This window comes from Triturus cristatus, chromosome 2_1, assembly GCF_964204655.1.
Source record: "Triturus cristatus chromosome 2_1, aTriCri1.1, whole genome shotgun sequence".
Lineage (NCBI taxonomy): Eukaryota > Metazoa > Chordata > Amphibia > Caudata > Salamandridae > Triturus > Triturus cristatus.
In genome coordinates, this window is record NC_140581.1 from 922,244,003 (window position 1) to 922,259,995 (window position 15,993).

The window sequence follows — 15,993 nt, forward strand, 5'->3', positions numbered from 1 at the left end:
AATGTCTGGATTTTCACCTGGAATTCAGAAGGAGTACAATTTGATGCTAGCCAAGGGTCCAGGTAAGGGGGGCACCTCTTGGGGTCAAGACTCACTCCAGCAGCAGGGTTCAGACAATTCCAGATGGGGGCATATCATCAAGACGATTATTGTCGCTTAAGCGGCCGTTTTCAGCCGTAAAGCGGCGATAATCCTAACGCGGTATTATCAAGGGCACGTTAACCGGCTTTAGCATGTGCCATTGCACATTTCACTGACGCCTTGCATCTCATCGCTAATGAGATGCAAGGTTGGCGTTCCTTCCTGAAATAACTGGAGACATTTCGCTAACCGACATTTCTCCAATTATCAAGGGAATCGCTAACAAGCATAGCGATAAGAAAAGTAGCGCTAACCATGGTTATCGCTACTTTCCTTACGCCTGCTTGAGTTCTGACTTAGCCATGTAATCCAATGGGAGGTGGATTATATGGCTAAAACCACCCTGCCCTATCAGCAAGGTATCGCCGGTCACAGTGTGATTATCGCTGGATTTCCAGTGATAATCACACTGTTTTCCAGCTAACGCTTACATCACTATCGCTTTGGAGATAAGCGTTGCTGATAGCACGCTATCTCTGCGATAGAAAGCAGCGATAGCCGGCGATAATTATCCTAGCGCTAAGTGCTCTTAGCGATAATTATCGCCGGCCCTTGCTGATATGCCCTATGGTGCTTTGAAACTGCACTACAGGCTTCAGTGGCAGGACCAAGACATGTATCATAGGGCTACTACAGCGGGTGGCACAATGAGTGCTGCAGCCCACTAGTAGCATGAATGGCCCTGGGTACATGTCATACAATTTACTACAGGCAAATACATAAATTAAAAGTACCAATCAGGTGTAGGTAAATGTTACCATGGTAAGGGGAGAGAGCACAAGCACTTTACCACTGGCAATGAAAACAGATTCAGCAAAGGAAGGCAACAATCTAGGGTGAACTTGAAGAGAGGATCTGGTCCATCACTGAGTTCTTGAGTTTTCCTTTGCAAATCTTTAGTCTTATTGACAATAACATTATTATCACTGTCTTCTTATCACGTACACTTCACATTGGTGGTATTTTCTGTATCACCCGTTGCAATGCACTACAGCGACAGGTCACAGATGTGGTGATTCTTATTTGAGAGTGAGCTGGGTGCTACAGACTTCAATGGGATGTGTGAGAGAAATGTGTGTTCTGTGACACAGTCAATCCAAAAAATGGACACATTGAGTTCTTTGCCAACGCAGAACTGGTGTTTGTGATTCCATGGTGACGGGCTGCATGTCGGCATGTGCACTTTGTCAAGGCGTTCTATGAAGGTAGAGCTCACAATATTGTGGTTAAAATATCAACCCAGAAAAAAAATCACACCCACAATATCGACAACCACTATATCTTTATGGTAAGTAGATGTGGAGTTAAGAATAATAAATCTATACTTCCATATGTATATGTACCTTGATGATATAAGGGTAGTCGAAGCTATGAATGCAATATTTTTCTACGTCGATATTTCGACCACAACACTGTGACATACAATATGCCTGGGATGTTATAGTGTTTTACCGCGCTGCCACAGTGGATGGAGTGGAGCCACTACAGAGGCAAGGCAAATGATAGCAACGGATGGAGAAGCCAAGAAAAAGAGCTAGGAAGCAAATTACTTTATAGTTAATTTAACTGAAGATGTCCATCTGTACAGATAAATCACACCAGAGATGTAGATCATCTGGTAGTGTAACAGTAAGGAATTATAGTATAACATCAAGTTCTCTCGTAAAAACAGCACTATCTGGACCAAGGAAGAAATATGGCTCGTCTATAAAAAAAATAAAGAGGAATTTAACGATGATCACACTAAGTCGATAAAACTTTTTTTTAATAAGAATGGGCTGTGTTAGACATGCAAAATGACCTTGAGGATAGAACTAAGAAGCGAAACCAACGAAGCAAACTTTTCCCTATTAAAATAAAAAAGTGAAAACCCCAAAAGTTTAAACACTGTTTGAAAATTGCAAACCTCCGAATATCACAAGAGGCAAAAAAGAAGGGAACATTAGGAAATATATCTCTGCCCTAGGTAAGGATTTTTCGAAGTAGTCATCATAAAAGGACAGTCTTGCATAGATTGCAATTGTTGGTCTAGCTGCAGTTCACTTGCTTAGCCAGTGATGTAGGTCTAGTCTTTGCCGTAACTGGCAATGTTTACTCGCAAATACTAGTTGGCTCTGAAAATGGATGTGCCATGTTCTTGTTCCGTTTTCAATGCAAAAATGAAACGGGACGGAGGTTGGCAAACGTTTATTTAAAAAACAATGTCAAATGTCCTACTATCACACGAAAACTCACGAGAGGAGAACTTCTCGACCTACAGGGGAAAAAGTACGGAATTTGGGAAAATTATGAATATTTCACAAGAGAAAATCTGCAACTTTGTACACTTCCAGCAATAAGGAGGAAGTAACTTTTAGGGGGATGGACAACATTTCACACTGTGGACCTCGAGGATCACAGAATCAGAGTGAAAACCAATAATGTGAAATGATATGCTATTAATAGGAATTTAATCCGATCCTACAGATATGGATTGAAATAGGGAAAAGGGATTTCATTTCTTGTGTCTGACTCTCCTCTCATCAGCTGTAACAACTCCAAGTGTTTAATGGAAACAGAAAATGAGGACCCATTTTGTGCTGACAAACGTGATTAAACTGTTGAAACATATTGACGCAGACACAGTCGATATGAAGCCAACATGCTTACATCGGAAAGTATAGGCCTGTGTCTCGGTGCGAATCTAAGCCTTTAAATGGATCAAAGTGAATGAAAAGGCTTTATCAATGAAGTCCTGAAGGGAGACAGAATCGAAGAGTACAGGAGTTGAATCAGCAGATAAAAGCAATGCAAGAAGCATGGGCAAGAAAAAAGTTATCAAAGGTGAAAACTGGAAGCATGTGATATGGGAAAATAGAAACAAACAAGAGAACTAACTACAACGAAGAGTGAGGGGGAAGTGGTCCCTAGAGAGGTTCCTTTACATTATGCTACACGTGCTATACTTGGGTTGGAAAGAAACATGCTAGCCTGAGTAAATAACCTGTGTTAATGACAAGCAGGGCTACATTCAGCTGAGGCCACATATCTGATTGCTCATTCATTCTATTTTTCAATTGTCTTTAACTGAAGCGTTCATGTACAGCCTGTTATAAGTCCATTCAGCTATCCAGAGAGCCCTTCTTAGTACAAAAGTTTTCAGATGCCCAGGGTCTAACTGGGACAAAAAAGATTCAGACACCCAAAAATAATTGGCCCCCTTAACCAACCAGGGGTCGTATTATGCATTTTCATTGTTTGCACTGGGCGTACCTTTGAAAAGGTGTGCCCGGTGCAAACAATGAAAGTGAGCCCTATTATGGTGAATGTGCTGACCCCAGCACAGCCACGAGGGACACGCATTCATGTGAAACACAGAGCGGCGCTTTTCACAGTGCAGGCGTCACCCGCCTGCACTTTTACAGGGGATTAGAGATCTCCTTGCCGGCGGGTGCAGTCAGTAACTGTCTGGGGTGTCCATAGGACCAACTTTCCCCCCTCCAGAAGGCTGCTCTCAGGGGGTGCTTGAGTGCGGGTGACGCCTGCACTCTGCAAGCAGCCGCTCTGTGTTTTCACATGAATGTCTTATGGATGGCCTTATAGGTGGCGCAATGTGAGTGCACCCACTGAGAGCTTCTTTTCCTCTGCGCCTGCGTCGATAATACGGTGTGGGCACAGAGGAAAAAGAATTGCCTCATTTGCACAGGGTTCGCCCCCAAGGAAACGAGGGAATGCCCTCTGAAGGTAGCGCTTGCACTTTAAATGCACCAGCGCTATCCGTATTACTGAATGGGACGCACAAGCATCTGCGTCCCCTTCTGTAATACCAAAGTGCCCTGGGGCATGTAAATCGAGCGCAAACGCCTGTTGCGCCCCAGGGCACTTACTGTAATACGGCCCCTGATAGCTAAAAAAGTGGCTCACATTTTCTAACATTGCCAGTGAACTTGTACAGGCACACTGTATTGATATTTTTTGCAAATGTACGGGCATGCATTGTGTTTGCTGCAGGCAATATTTCTGGTAGTATTAGGGGATTGAACAGTAAAAAGTGTCTCAACAGTCCAAAAAAAACATGTCCGCAAACAGCCCAAAATCATCCCACACTCTGACCTATCAACCACCATCGGTCACTGTCTAATTGACCTAATAGGCCATACCGCACCTTCAGATGCCCTAAATTGACATAGGGTCCTTTAATTTAAAAAAGAGATGGGGTTTTTTGGTCTCCATTTGCTCTAAATCTCTTCAGTCCTATACAACGGGGACCAGTTTATTCAACATGGGGAATAGTTTATTCAACCGAAGAACAACACAGGCCTGCAGTCAATGTATACTTTTCTATATTTAACAGTTATTGTAAAGATAGTAACTTGTTTTTTAACCTAGAAGTTGAAAATGTGATATGGAATTTGCTCAGTTTATCTTGTTTGTAATAGATGAGCAGTATTTCAGTTGTATTGTATAAGCCACTTCACACACAAATCACCAAACACTATGGACCTGTTTAAGGGTTGTTTGTTAGTCACAAAGGTATTTTACAAGTAGTATCTGTACGACTGCTGAGACTTCGCAAGTAAAAAGATAGGAAAGTCCTATTTTTCACAAAGATACTATAAGTAAAACACCTTTTTGAATAGCAAACGATACTAAACTGACACAAAAGTGTAAGTTTACCTTTGTGAAACAGGCACAGTGATATTAGGTGTGTTGTTCACTTAAATTGGGAAATGTCACTACATTGAATGACTTTGCTTTAGTTTAATACAATACAATTGTAAACATTCATAATGTTATGTATTGGAAGTTTTTAACAGCTCTTTAAAACCATCAAATAAAATTAAGATTAACCAGACTTGAGAGAGAAATAATTTGCCCTACTATACATACCTCCTACTGGGTCAACATCAAGGGTTTCTGTGGATGCCTTATAAGGTCAGTTTTCCATTCTTATTGGTTGGTGATACTCTGTGGAGTAATCAGCTAGCAGGTTTGATTTGGCATGGGTTTGGATCGCATGCTACTCAGTGAACGGATTGTCGGGTATGTAATTCACTAACCATATACTTATTCAATATCTGGAACTTTTCTTGTAGTTTCAGGAATGCAGTTTTGAGTGATTTTACTGGGTTTATGGCTTGAACTAAGAAAAATAATATTATATGGTAACTTTCTTTTCCATCTCTCAGATGCCAAGCTTTGTATACTCCTTTTTCCTCTATGTTTAACATTCACATGAAATTACTCATTAAGCTTCTCCGGTACCACCAACTTCAGTTTCATACTATGAAATGAGCTTTGTTATTACCGACATGTCCCTAGGCACCAATTTCTAACTCATTGAACGGGTTAATGACTTTTCAAGGAAAAGATACATACAAATGGCATCAAGTTAAATGTAAGCAAAATAGACATAGGCCCTCTCCCCAAAAACCAAAGAACATATTCTTCTGGTATTGGGCAAGGCCCTACAAATTCCCCTATGACCATACAAAGTGCTTTAAAGAATCTTTTGGTTCTTTCAAACACTAATATGGGAATATCCCCCAAGGGTAGTGCTGCAATCAACTAGCTGTATTGCCTTTGACTAATTAACAATGCTTCTTACCATTCTGTCCTTTATGCAGGGCAGTGATTATGTGCCAATGTTTGCTGCATTTCTAAGCTCTTTGATGGAATTATAACTCTTCACTGGATGTTAGTTTGCTGATGTAGTGGCTAAAATGGCAGCAGATGGTAGAGATTCAGGATGTGATGGATTACTTATATCTTCCTATTGGACGCTTATTCAGACCAGAAGCAATAGTGTCTGAGACACTGTTTGCGATTCCCAATAGGGTCGCAAATTGCATGCCTCATCAGTATTCATGAGGCACTCGCAATTTGTGACCCCATTAGGAACGGCTGGCCCTACCAGGTATGGTGGCCTGCTGGGCTCAGCAGACCTTCATGTCTGGGACTGCTTTTAAATAAAGCAGTTTTTTTTAAAAATGCATCCCATTTTCCTTAAAGGAAAACGAGATGCATTTAAAAAAAGAAAAATGAAACGTTTTGTATAATTTTTTAAGGGCAGGTAGTGGTTCTGGGACCACTGCCTGCCCTAAAAAATATTATCCCCTGCATTCCACCTGCTTTACCACCCTCTTGAAGAGGGTGGTAAAGTGTGAGTGTTTTGCGACCGTAATTGCGGTTGCAAAACATTGTTACATAGGGTAGCAAGTCGTTATTCGGAAGGGACGCCCTTGGAACGTCCCTTCCTAATAGAGAGTCGAAAATAAATTGCGACTCACTAAATAGGGTTTGTACAATAGCATTTTGCATTCGCAAACGGGTCGCAAACCCGTTTGCGCATGCAAAATAGGGTTGTACATCTGGCCCTATGTGTCCCATTAAAAAAAATCAGACTATGAATTAAGCACAAATATGTGACTGTGTCAGCATGGACATTACACGTGGTCCCCAGCTCCCGAGGTGGCAGCTCTGACTGCTGTGCTACGTCCTCTCCCATGCCCCTTTGCTCTGCTCTGCTTGGCATATTTAGATGGCTTTGTGTCTTAGTTTCTCTTAGCATCAGGAAGTGACCTTATGGACTACCATCATGCACAGGAAGCATGTGAGTGACCAGCCCAATGTGGAGTCGATGATAAGGAGGTTTGAGAGAAAGCCTCCAAGGGGCTGTTACAAAGGAGCGAGCATAGGAGGCCATCCTATCCCTGTCACCACCGCCTCTGCCCCCCACAGCCTGTCAACAACCCACAAATTGCAAACACCTCAACCAGCAAACTGAGTTCATTATGCAGCTAAGCAAAAAAAAGGACTGACCTATGGTTTACCGTGGCATTATATAGTTGTGTACTTCCATATAACACAGTTATGGTCTACAATAATACAAAAACCATAATACACAGCGGTCAGCAACAAATTGTAACTTATACCTCTTGAATTCACATAAGGCATATCTGCTATGAGGGTTATCCATCACCAGAACTGTATAGCTAAAAGAACAAACATCAACAAATGAACAGGCATAGAATAACTAAACATGTCTGTCACACATTAGTGGACAATTTGGGTTTTAATATAGTCCATTCTGGGCAGGTCCCAAATATCTATACAAACTGACCACTTCTTATATCTATTGAAGACACTTAGATTTGGGATGATAATAAAAATGCCCATCCAAACAGATCTCTCCACTTCTCTCTGCCTCCAACCATGCCTGATCAGGACCACAACTATACATAAATCTCAGATTAGACAGCCCGGTGCAGTAACCAGTTAAGCAGACTATATCATATGAAATAACATAAAAGGACCTACAGAGCTGTTCAAAGCTACCAGCAGACTGAAAACCATGAGGCCCATGAAACTTTGGATCCGTCTCTTACACTTTTATCCAGCTCTGCTATGCGCTGTGTCCATAACAAGATACCCTCACCTCGGTGGTCAACATGGATGCCATGGAAACACTTCCCACATAGGATAAAAACTAAAACAACATCCTTCAAACCACACACCCTACACATGTATCATGCTACTCATATGAGCAAACGCTACAGCGCCCCACACAGAGGTAGTAAGCACTATGTAAGCTTTATATAAATGTTGGATTACAATAAAATACAATGGGCTACACAGATGAGGACAAGAGTAGTTGCATCAGGAGTAGTAGTTAGAACCGAGGAATATCATATGCACTTGGGGTAAAAGAATGGGTTCAACAAAGAGTTATGGTATATGAGGCTGACGGGTAAGGATGAAGAGCCATGACATGACACATCTTTCAGCAGCTATAAGTTTCAGCCACATTTATATTCAGTACGTTATGTAAACCAGAAGATTGTGTTCCCCTATAATTTTCTATTTTGGGACCTATGGGGGTTGTATAATTTATTTGCATATCACAATTTCTTGAGTGGCATCCACAGATAGTACTTCAAAACTTAAGAAAGTGCAGAATGCCTTCCTTCTACTCCTCTTCTTTTTGTAAAACTTGAAGTATGCACAGGTGTGGGTGTCTGGCTCTGTCATCCAATTTCTACGTTTTGGCCTTAATTGGCAACACGGTTATTCATTCACAACTGTGAAATTGCTTAAAGAAGTCATGCCCCCCCGTTCAGGAGAGACACCTTGAAAGCCATATTTTTCATGGTTTTAGAGACCTTGAGTATTATTTAATCAGTTCTATCATGCATGAATTTGACCTCCTAGTGTTGACCTTTGTTGTGGGAAGGTAACTGCAGCTCTTTCATTGCTGTAATCAAGAAAGGCTCCTTTATGTTTCCCTGTTATACATTCTCTGCCTTTTCCAAAGTAATTTCCACTTCATTACTAGCCCATATCTGTTTATTTTTGCCTTCTTTGCCCACCACAGAATTCCACCTTGAATTGAGGGACTGCATACATTTCAATCGGCATGTGCCAGCGATGCCTTCAGGTGCTATAGCCTCACTGCTGTATCCACTACTTCAGGTTCCTTCTACAAGCATTGGTCCCCATTCAGTCCTGTCTGTTCCTCTCACTAGTGCACTCCTGCGCCACCATCACTATGGGCACCCGTGTTCATTTCGTGACTTTGGTGGGGCACCTCCATTCACAGTGCGAGTCTCTCACCTTCAATTCACCTTAATTGATTACACCATCTTGATACCTCAGATACATAGATCCAGAGTCAGCATTATAGTAAATATCAGTGTGTACTATGTAGTTTCAGCAATCCCTAACCTATGTTGCATCTTGACGGGCCTCCAGTTTCCTAAAGCTAATCACAGCAAAAACTAAGGGCCTTATTTACGAAGGCCTGCAACACTTTTACGCCACTGTTGCATAACTTTTTGTGACGCTGCTGCGGCATAAATAATGTGCCACATTGAGCCATATTTACAAAGGGACGCATCTAAATAGATGCGCCACTTTTTAAAGGCCTGTGCTACATTATTCATGCATCAGGTATAATGTATGCAGGGTGGGCATTCCCCCGCAATAAAGGGCCATAGAAGTGGCGTAGTGAAATCCATGAGATTAACTGTGACACTTCTAGGACGCTACTGCGTCAATATCTTACGACTGCCTCACAGCAGGCGTAAGACTGATGCAGGCCGTTTCACATGGGGCTTGCACAATGTGAAAGGACACATTGCTGGAGTTGCATCTGTTTTCAGACACACCCCAGCAATGCGCCACTTTTGTGCCTACAGATACGTCAGAAAGACTGACGTATCTGTATTTCCTTGCAACATGGAGCGCCGTACATTAAATACGGCGCATCCATCGTGTCGCAAGGAGCGTGCAGTCAAAACTGTTGCATCTCTTTTTTCACGCAGCGATGCAACAGTTTTCAAAAATGAGACCCTAAGTTTCTTATTTTCAAACTACAGTCATTAGTTGCGGAGGCCCCCTGCAATGGTTCACCCAATTTCTGCCAATTCTGTTAGGAAGGTAGATGCCCAATTGCTGCCTCTCTCTTTTACCTAGGTGGAAACAAACAAAATAAAATATGAAATACTGGTTTTTGCAATGTACGATTTTCGTGGAAGTTTTAACCAAAAATGTTTTTATCACATGTGGGTCGTTTATTTGTAATTGTTTTCTCTGCTATAACTATTTATAGGCAGCAAGTTATATCTTAAAGCTGCTGTGCATTTTTTTACAAATGTAAATAACCTAGTATGAGATTATTTTTATTGCTATGTTTTTTCCATGACTATTGTACACTTTGATGTTTTTTTAAACTGAATAAAGTTTTATTGATGATGATGATGATGAAATTAGAAACCACTTATTTTCGAATCCTTCAGAATCTCAAAAAAATTCCACCCTATCTTGACCAGAATGAAGATGGCTTGTAGTTCAGGGTTCTCTTGCCTCGATTATGGCCAGGGTCGGACTGGGCCACAAAGTAAGCCCAGGCAGCAAAATAAAAGCGGCCCACATTAACAAAACATACAGTTAAAAAAAAGTGTTATAGCAGAGAAATCAACAGTAAAAAACGGTTCACTTGGCCATAAAACCAGGCCCAATGATGCTAAAAACCAGCCCACACACGGATCTGCCAGACCAGCCCATCGGTCACTGTCAGATCGACCTATAGGCCAGTCCGACTATGACTATGGCAATTCCATTCTTCTCCGACACCGGAAATATCTTCTCACAAGACTGCAAGCCAATGAAAGTGTGGCTGTTCACTCTCTCTTAAAACTTCCTTTATGCGTCCTTGGTGAGGTTCATCTTTAAAGTTGCAATTGGCTAACATGCGCAAATGCATAGGTTATAAATGTTAGTGCAACGCCCATAAATGCATTGCAGATATCGGTCCAAGCTATATCATCCCAGCTCATTACCTCTCGTACATCCCTTCCCATTCACACATATCCTTTTCTGATGATTCACAAAATTTGCCTCACCAGATCAGGCAGCGAATCCTCCTATTGCTTTGCCTCCCCACTTTGGAAATGCCTTTCCTATGATCTTATAATTTTGAGTGAACATCTTCCTTAATTTGAGCTCATGACCTTCGTCTCTGCAAACACCCTTTAAATCAGAACCCATGTTGGTGGCTCAATTTTTTAGTGCCAGGGTGCCCTGGTTAGCTCTACATTTTACAAAAACATGATGCACTGACGAACATTAAGCGTTTGGGATGCTCTTGTCTTTGTTCTAAGAAGGTTGTGAATCCCAATACAAATAACTCAAAGGTTAGCTAACTTATATCAAGGGGCCCAGGATCAAGTCTTTATAAATTTTCGTTTAGCAGGAAAGGTGAATATAAAGCGAGGAACTCGTCAGGGCTGTCCCTTATCCCCCGCATTGTTTACATTCCTTATAGAACCACTTGCTGCTAGGATTAGGGATAATCAGCAGATAGAAGTGCCATTGGAGGGTATGTCAAATTAAAACTGTTTGCAGATGATATTATTCTCTACCTTAGATCGGAGGAACATAATATCAAAATAATATTGACAGAGTTTATGCAGTTTGGATCTATTGGGGGATATAAAATCAATCATAATAAAACCAAAATCCTGCTACTCAATGCAGTTGTCAAATTCTTCCAAGTTACCTGCAACGGCAAACCTGCTCCCCAGACCCAATTCGATATCTAGGGATATATGTTACAAACTGGTATGAAGATTTGTTTTAACTGAATTACAGACCAATGGTTATAAAGATCAGAAATGTATTGGATAGATGGACTCTTCTTCCACTTACATTAATTGGTAGGGTTGCTCTTATAAAAATGTCCATTTTACCAATATGAATTTTTTTATTTACAAATGTGCCAATAAAAATTAATTTGTTGTACTTTAAGGAGTTGGAAAGAAAAAATAAAGTTAAAAAAAAACATTAAGCTGCAGGATTTATACATATATCAGGACACAAGTTTCTCACGAGGCATCTGTCTTTAGCTAGTAGTTGGTGCTACATCTTTCTCTTCCATTTTACCATATTTTTCGGGCCCCTCACTCGTTGTTATTCCCCAGAGTGGGCAGGAAATGGAGCTTGCGCTGACTCGGAGCTCAGCCAGCGCTGCCCTGCGAAAGCTTCTGTTACTTACTCTTTTGTCTGACTGAGGTTCAAACAAATCAACAGTTATAACAGAGTCTCAGGGAATATTTAACCCCTTCGATGCACATGACGGAGCGGTTCCGTCATGCGCATCAGTTGCGCTGTGCGTATGACGGAACCGCTCCGTCATGGCCCCGCCCGCGCAATAGAACCTTCAGCACAGCGCGGTAATCCGTGCCGCGCTGAAGGGGTTAAAGACCTAGCGTGGATATACTTCCCATACGTAGCAAATACTACACAAACCTACCCACGGGTCTGAATAAAAATAATAAACTGAAAAAATTCTGAAAAAACAGAATCTGCCTCACTGTCAAGTGGAAACGTATTGACGTCCTTAAGGAAATTGGAGGCCCTCATTATAAGGACGGATTCCCATCAGTCACCGGTGGTGCCATCTTTAATCATCATCTGGGTCTCCTCCTGGTGTCACTATAGTGACTCTAAGGTCTCAACCCCTATCAAGAAAGGGGGAGAGATGACTCGTGGAAGATAGAATTAGGACCTGTTGATTATGACTCACGAATAACAAAGTGACCTACAGACGTGAACAACTTTTAAACATGATGCGAAAAAAAAAATGTTGCAATAAGTGATATAAAATTGGGCAATGAGAGAAAAGACTATTTAATGGTATCCCTAAGTGCTCAAGTCTAAAAACAGTGCAAAAAGACAGATTCCAACAAATAACTGTCATAATAATTAACGGGGTCAAAACTGACTGAGGTTCTCCTTCATTAGGAAGGCAGGAGAGAAAATTAACATGACAGAGACTGAAAGAAGAAATATGTAATTAATGCTGCATGGCTTTATTGCACACAAATCCCACAAAACTGCTTTTTTATATTGCTTTTTTTTGCCAATGCTCTGATACACAATAGGCACCAGCCATTTGACCCTAGGCTAGGTTACGATTGCACTGTTGCTGCTGGAACGTTGCAGTGGTATTTTGACTGACCAATTGGTGCAAATTAAGGGGCATATCAACAAGGGCTTTATCTCTGCTTTTTTGGCTTTAAAAGTCAAAAAAGCAGAGATAAAACTAGCGCCCTATCAACAACAGGGTGCTAACACGCAAATTTGCATGTTAGCACCCTTTTACTCTACGCTTCCCCTTGCATCTCTAATGAGATGCAAAGGGGGCGTTCCAGAGTAAAATAATAGGAGAAATGTCGCTAAGCAACATTTCTCCTATTATCAAGAATGTCGCTAACCCTGTTAGAGACAAAAAAGCAGCGCTAACCGCGGTTAACGCTGCTTTTTTACGTCTGCTAATTTTCAGACTTAGCCATGATATCCTATGGAAGGAGGATATCATGGCTAAGTTTGCCTGTCCCTATCAACAAGTTAACGTGTGATTATCGCTGGGTTTCCAGCGATAATCTCACATTAGCCTGTTAGCGTGTAGATTTTTATCGCTATTGAGATAAGCGTTGCTAATAGCACGCTATCTCAGCGATAAAAATTCACGCTAGCCGGCGATAATTATCCTAGCGCTAAGTGCGCTTAGCGATAATTATCGCCGGTTGTTGTTGATATGCCCCTTGGTTTCTGCGCTGTCAGGTGGTGCAAATGCCGGTGCAAAATAGACCAGTCACCACTGTAATTTAGGTAAAACCTTTCAGCAAAATTGCATCATTTCCAATTTTTATGTGCTTTTTTTCTCATCCGTTATAACATTTAGCCATTTATAATTATGTCACGCAGAATTTCGAGTAATCAGAGACTGAGCATACAGTGTGCATTACTACTGAGCTTTTTTCTTGTGAGCTCTTTTATACTGTACGGTGAGGGCGACTCTCCGCGCTCCTTAACTGACTTACATCGACCAGGACACATCTGTCTCCACACATCATTGAAAGATTGGCCTTGGCAAGCCTTAAATTAGCGTATCAATGCTCACTGGTACATTAATTTAAGGCTTGCGTGAACATCCCCATTGCTAGGTTCCAGCGTGTTTAATTAAGTACTTACATGGGCAGTGATGTCTCCCTGGCAAGTTAATTGCAGCCATTTGTTGGGTAAATGAAGTTGACCGTAACTCCCACACAAACGTTAATTCTGCCATTCTATCAAATGTCATGGACCAGTATCCACAGGAGAAAGCGCGCCAAACTGAGTCACTGACTGGAATACAGACGCACGCGCAGCGCTGGGAGTGAATTCACGATCTGTTCATAGGTTAGCACGAAAAAACTGAATGGTAGGATAAACCGCTTCTTATTCTTTTTATATTTTGCTGGCAAGGTTGTGAACCAGCACTCCTGTCTATTTTTTTTTAAACATTTGTATTCGCTTTATATTTGAACAATCAGCCTTTTAAGAGCTTGAAGATTGTTAATTCTGTGTTTTTTTAGATTTTGAAATGTTAACACAAACAATTTGCAGTGCTGGAAACATAGTTTTAATAGGCATGCAAGGTCACATACTTCAGAGCCGAAGGTCTCTATTTAGGACAAAATGTTTTTTGTTGAGAGTAAAACATAGTAAATTCACCTCAGGATTACAATTCTCATAATGTCCAGAAGGCAGGCTGCACAGCCAGGAGATCTGGCTTGGTTGGTGTGCCCCTGCAAGACAAGACTGGCAGGGCACATGGCCTACTGGCAGCCTCCGTTTTATGTCTGGCTAGGGGTAGCTATAGTTACCACACACGAGTCAGTACTGGCTGCCAAGTACCACGCATCAGGGGTCAGACTAATGCATTTTAGTGTGGTGGTCCGCATCATCACACTAAAATGCATTAATCACCCTTTATTATTGCTTTGACACCACCTGCGCACTAAGAGGCACAAGACAAAGAGTGATCGACGAGAGAGGTTGTTTTAATTGCTGTGCACACTGTGCTGCAGATGAAACCTCCACTGCGCACCTGCTCAGTCTCTGAGTTTGTTTTGATGAATCGGAGAAAATTAAATTTGACACTAGTACATTCTGCAACTGAACTCTCACTAAGGTGGTGCACATCTGGCTGGGGACTCCACTGACTGCATCGATTGAAGCTGAGATACAGCCACGGCATCAGAGGCCATTCAATGAGGCCTGCTTGTCACAAGACAAGATCATCATACCTGGATTGAGTCATTTCATGGGCAGTACACTAACATGAGTCTGGGAGTGGCAGCACCTTGCATGTTGCTGTTTTTCCGGTAACTTTTGCGACCCCAATGGTGTAGTGTGACTATTTGACCCTAATATTGGCAGGCATTTATGAGCAAAACTTTATTTTTTCATCTTGCGTGGCACCTGCTGTCAGAGAGTGGGGCTGTCCCTCAGGTCCTGTACACTGTGCATCCCTCATGGCAGTGAATCTCTGCTCCTTGTCTTGTGAGGATAAGCAGGGCACAGCCCTCTTCTTTAATCCTGCAATGATTTTCTGTATGTACGTTTTCCGTGTCTCGCCAGCATCTTTTCTGGTAAACTGGGGTGACCACATGATTTAGTGAAATTGCCGCACTGCTAGCGCGACATGCCTGGGGAGGGGGTTCAATTCCTGCAACCCCTCCTGGCATGATGCGCTCCAGGCGGCACTCCGCGCTTGTCTTGTTGGACCCCTCACTGCCCGAATGGATAACTCCTACAGGAACCGCCACCAGTGGCCTGGCGCTGTGCCAGGGGTGCTGTGTCAAAGATCTAGGACTCCTCAATGTGACACAGTGCTACCGGGTCTCCCTGCCGGCACCACTAGGTGTTGACTGTAAATATGTTCTGTTATTTCTTAAATGTTCGTATATCTAATGGTCTGGTTATGCTGTCATTGACGCAACCTTACAGTATGTGCAAAGGTTTATGACACACGTTTGCCATAGGGCGCCTGACGCATGAGCCTTTTTCCCTCTTTTTTCCTTTCTCCCTCCCTACTTCCATCCCCTCTAGGTACTCTACTCACTTGGGCATATCTACAAATCGAGATTGCAGACCACATTATAGGGACACTTACCCTGTGGTCTACCCCAAGCCACCTCTCACCCATGTGGGTTACCATCACTATTCTGGAACCCCTTTCTTCTCTGTTGTGCACAATCACCGCATCAGCTAGGTCCTGAAGAAACGCCATAGATCATTCAGACTACTAAGGCGTGAAACATGTCGACCTTTTGTTAAGTTACACGGGCATATTAGGCCTCATTGTAACTCACCAACCTTCTGGTTTTTTAACCTGTCAGAGGCACCACACTATTAAAGAGCTCACCAGTGAATACCCCTAGGTATTTTTATCTACCCCTGCACGCACTTCACCACTTTTTTCACTGGATCCACCCCACACACCCGCACTCACCAAACGGCTTTTCTCTTTAAAAATCTCCGTTA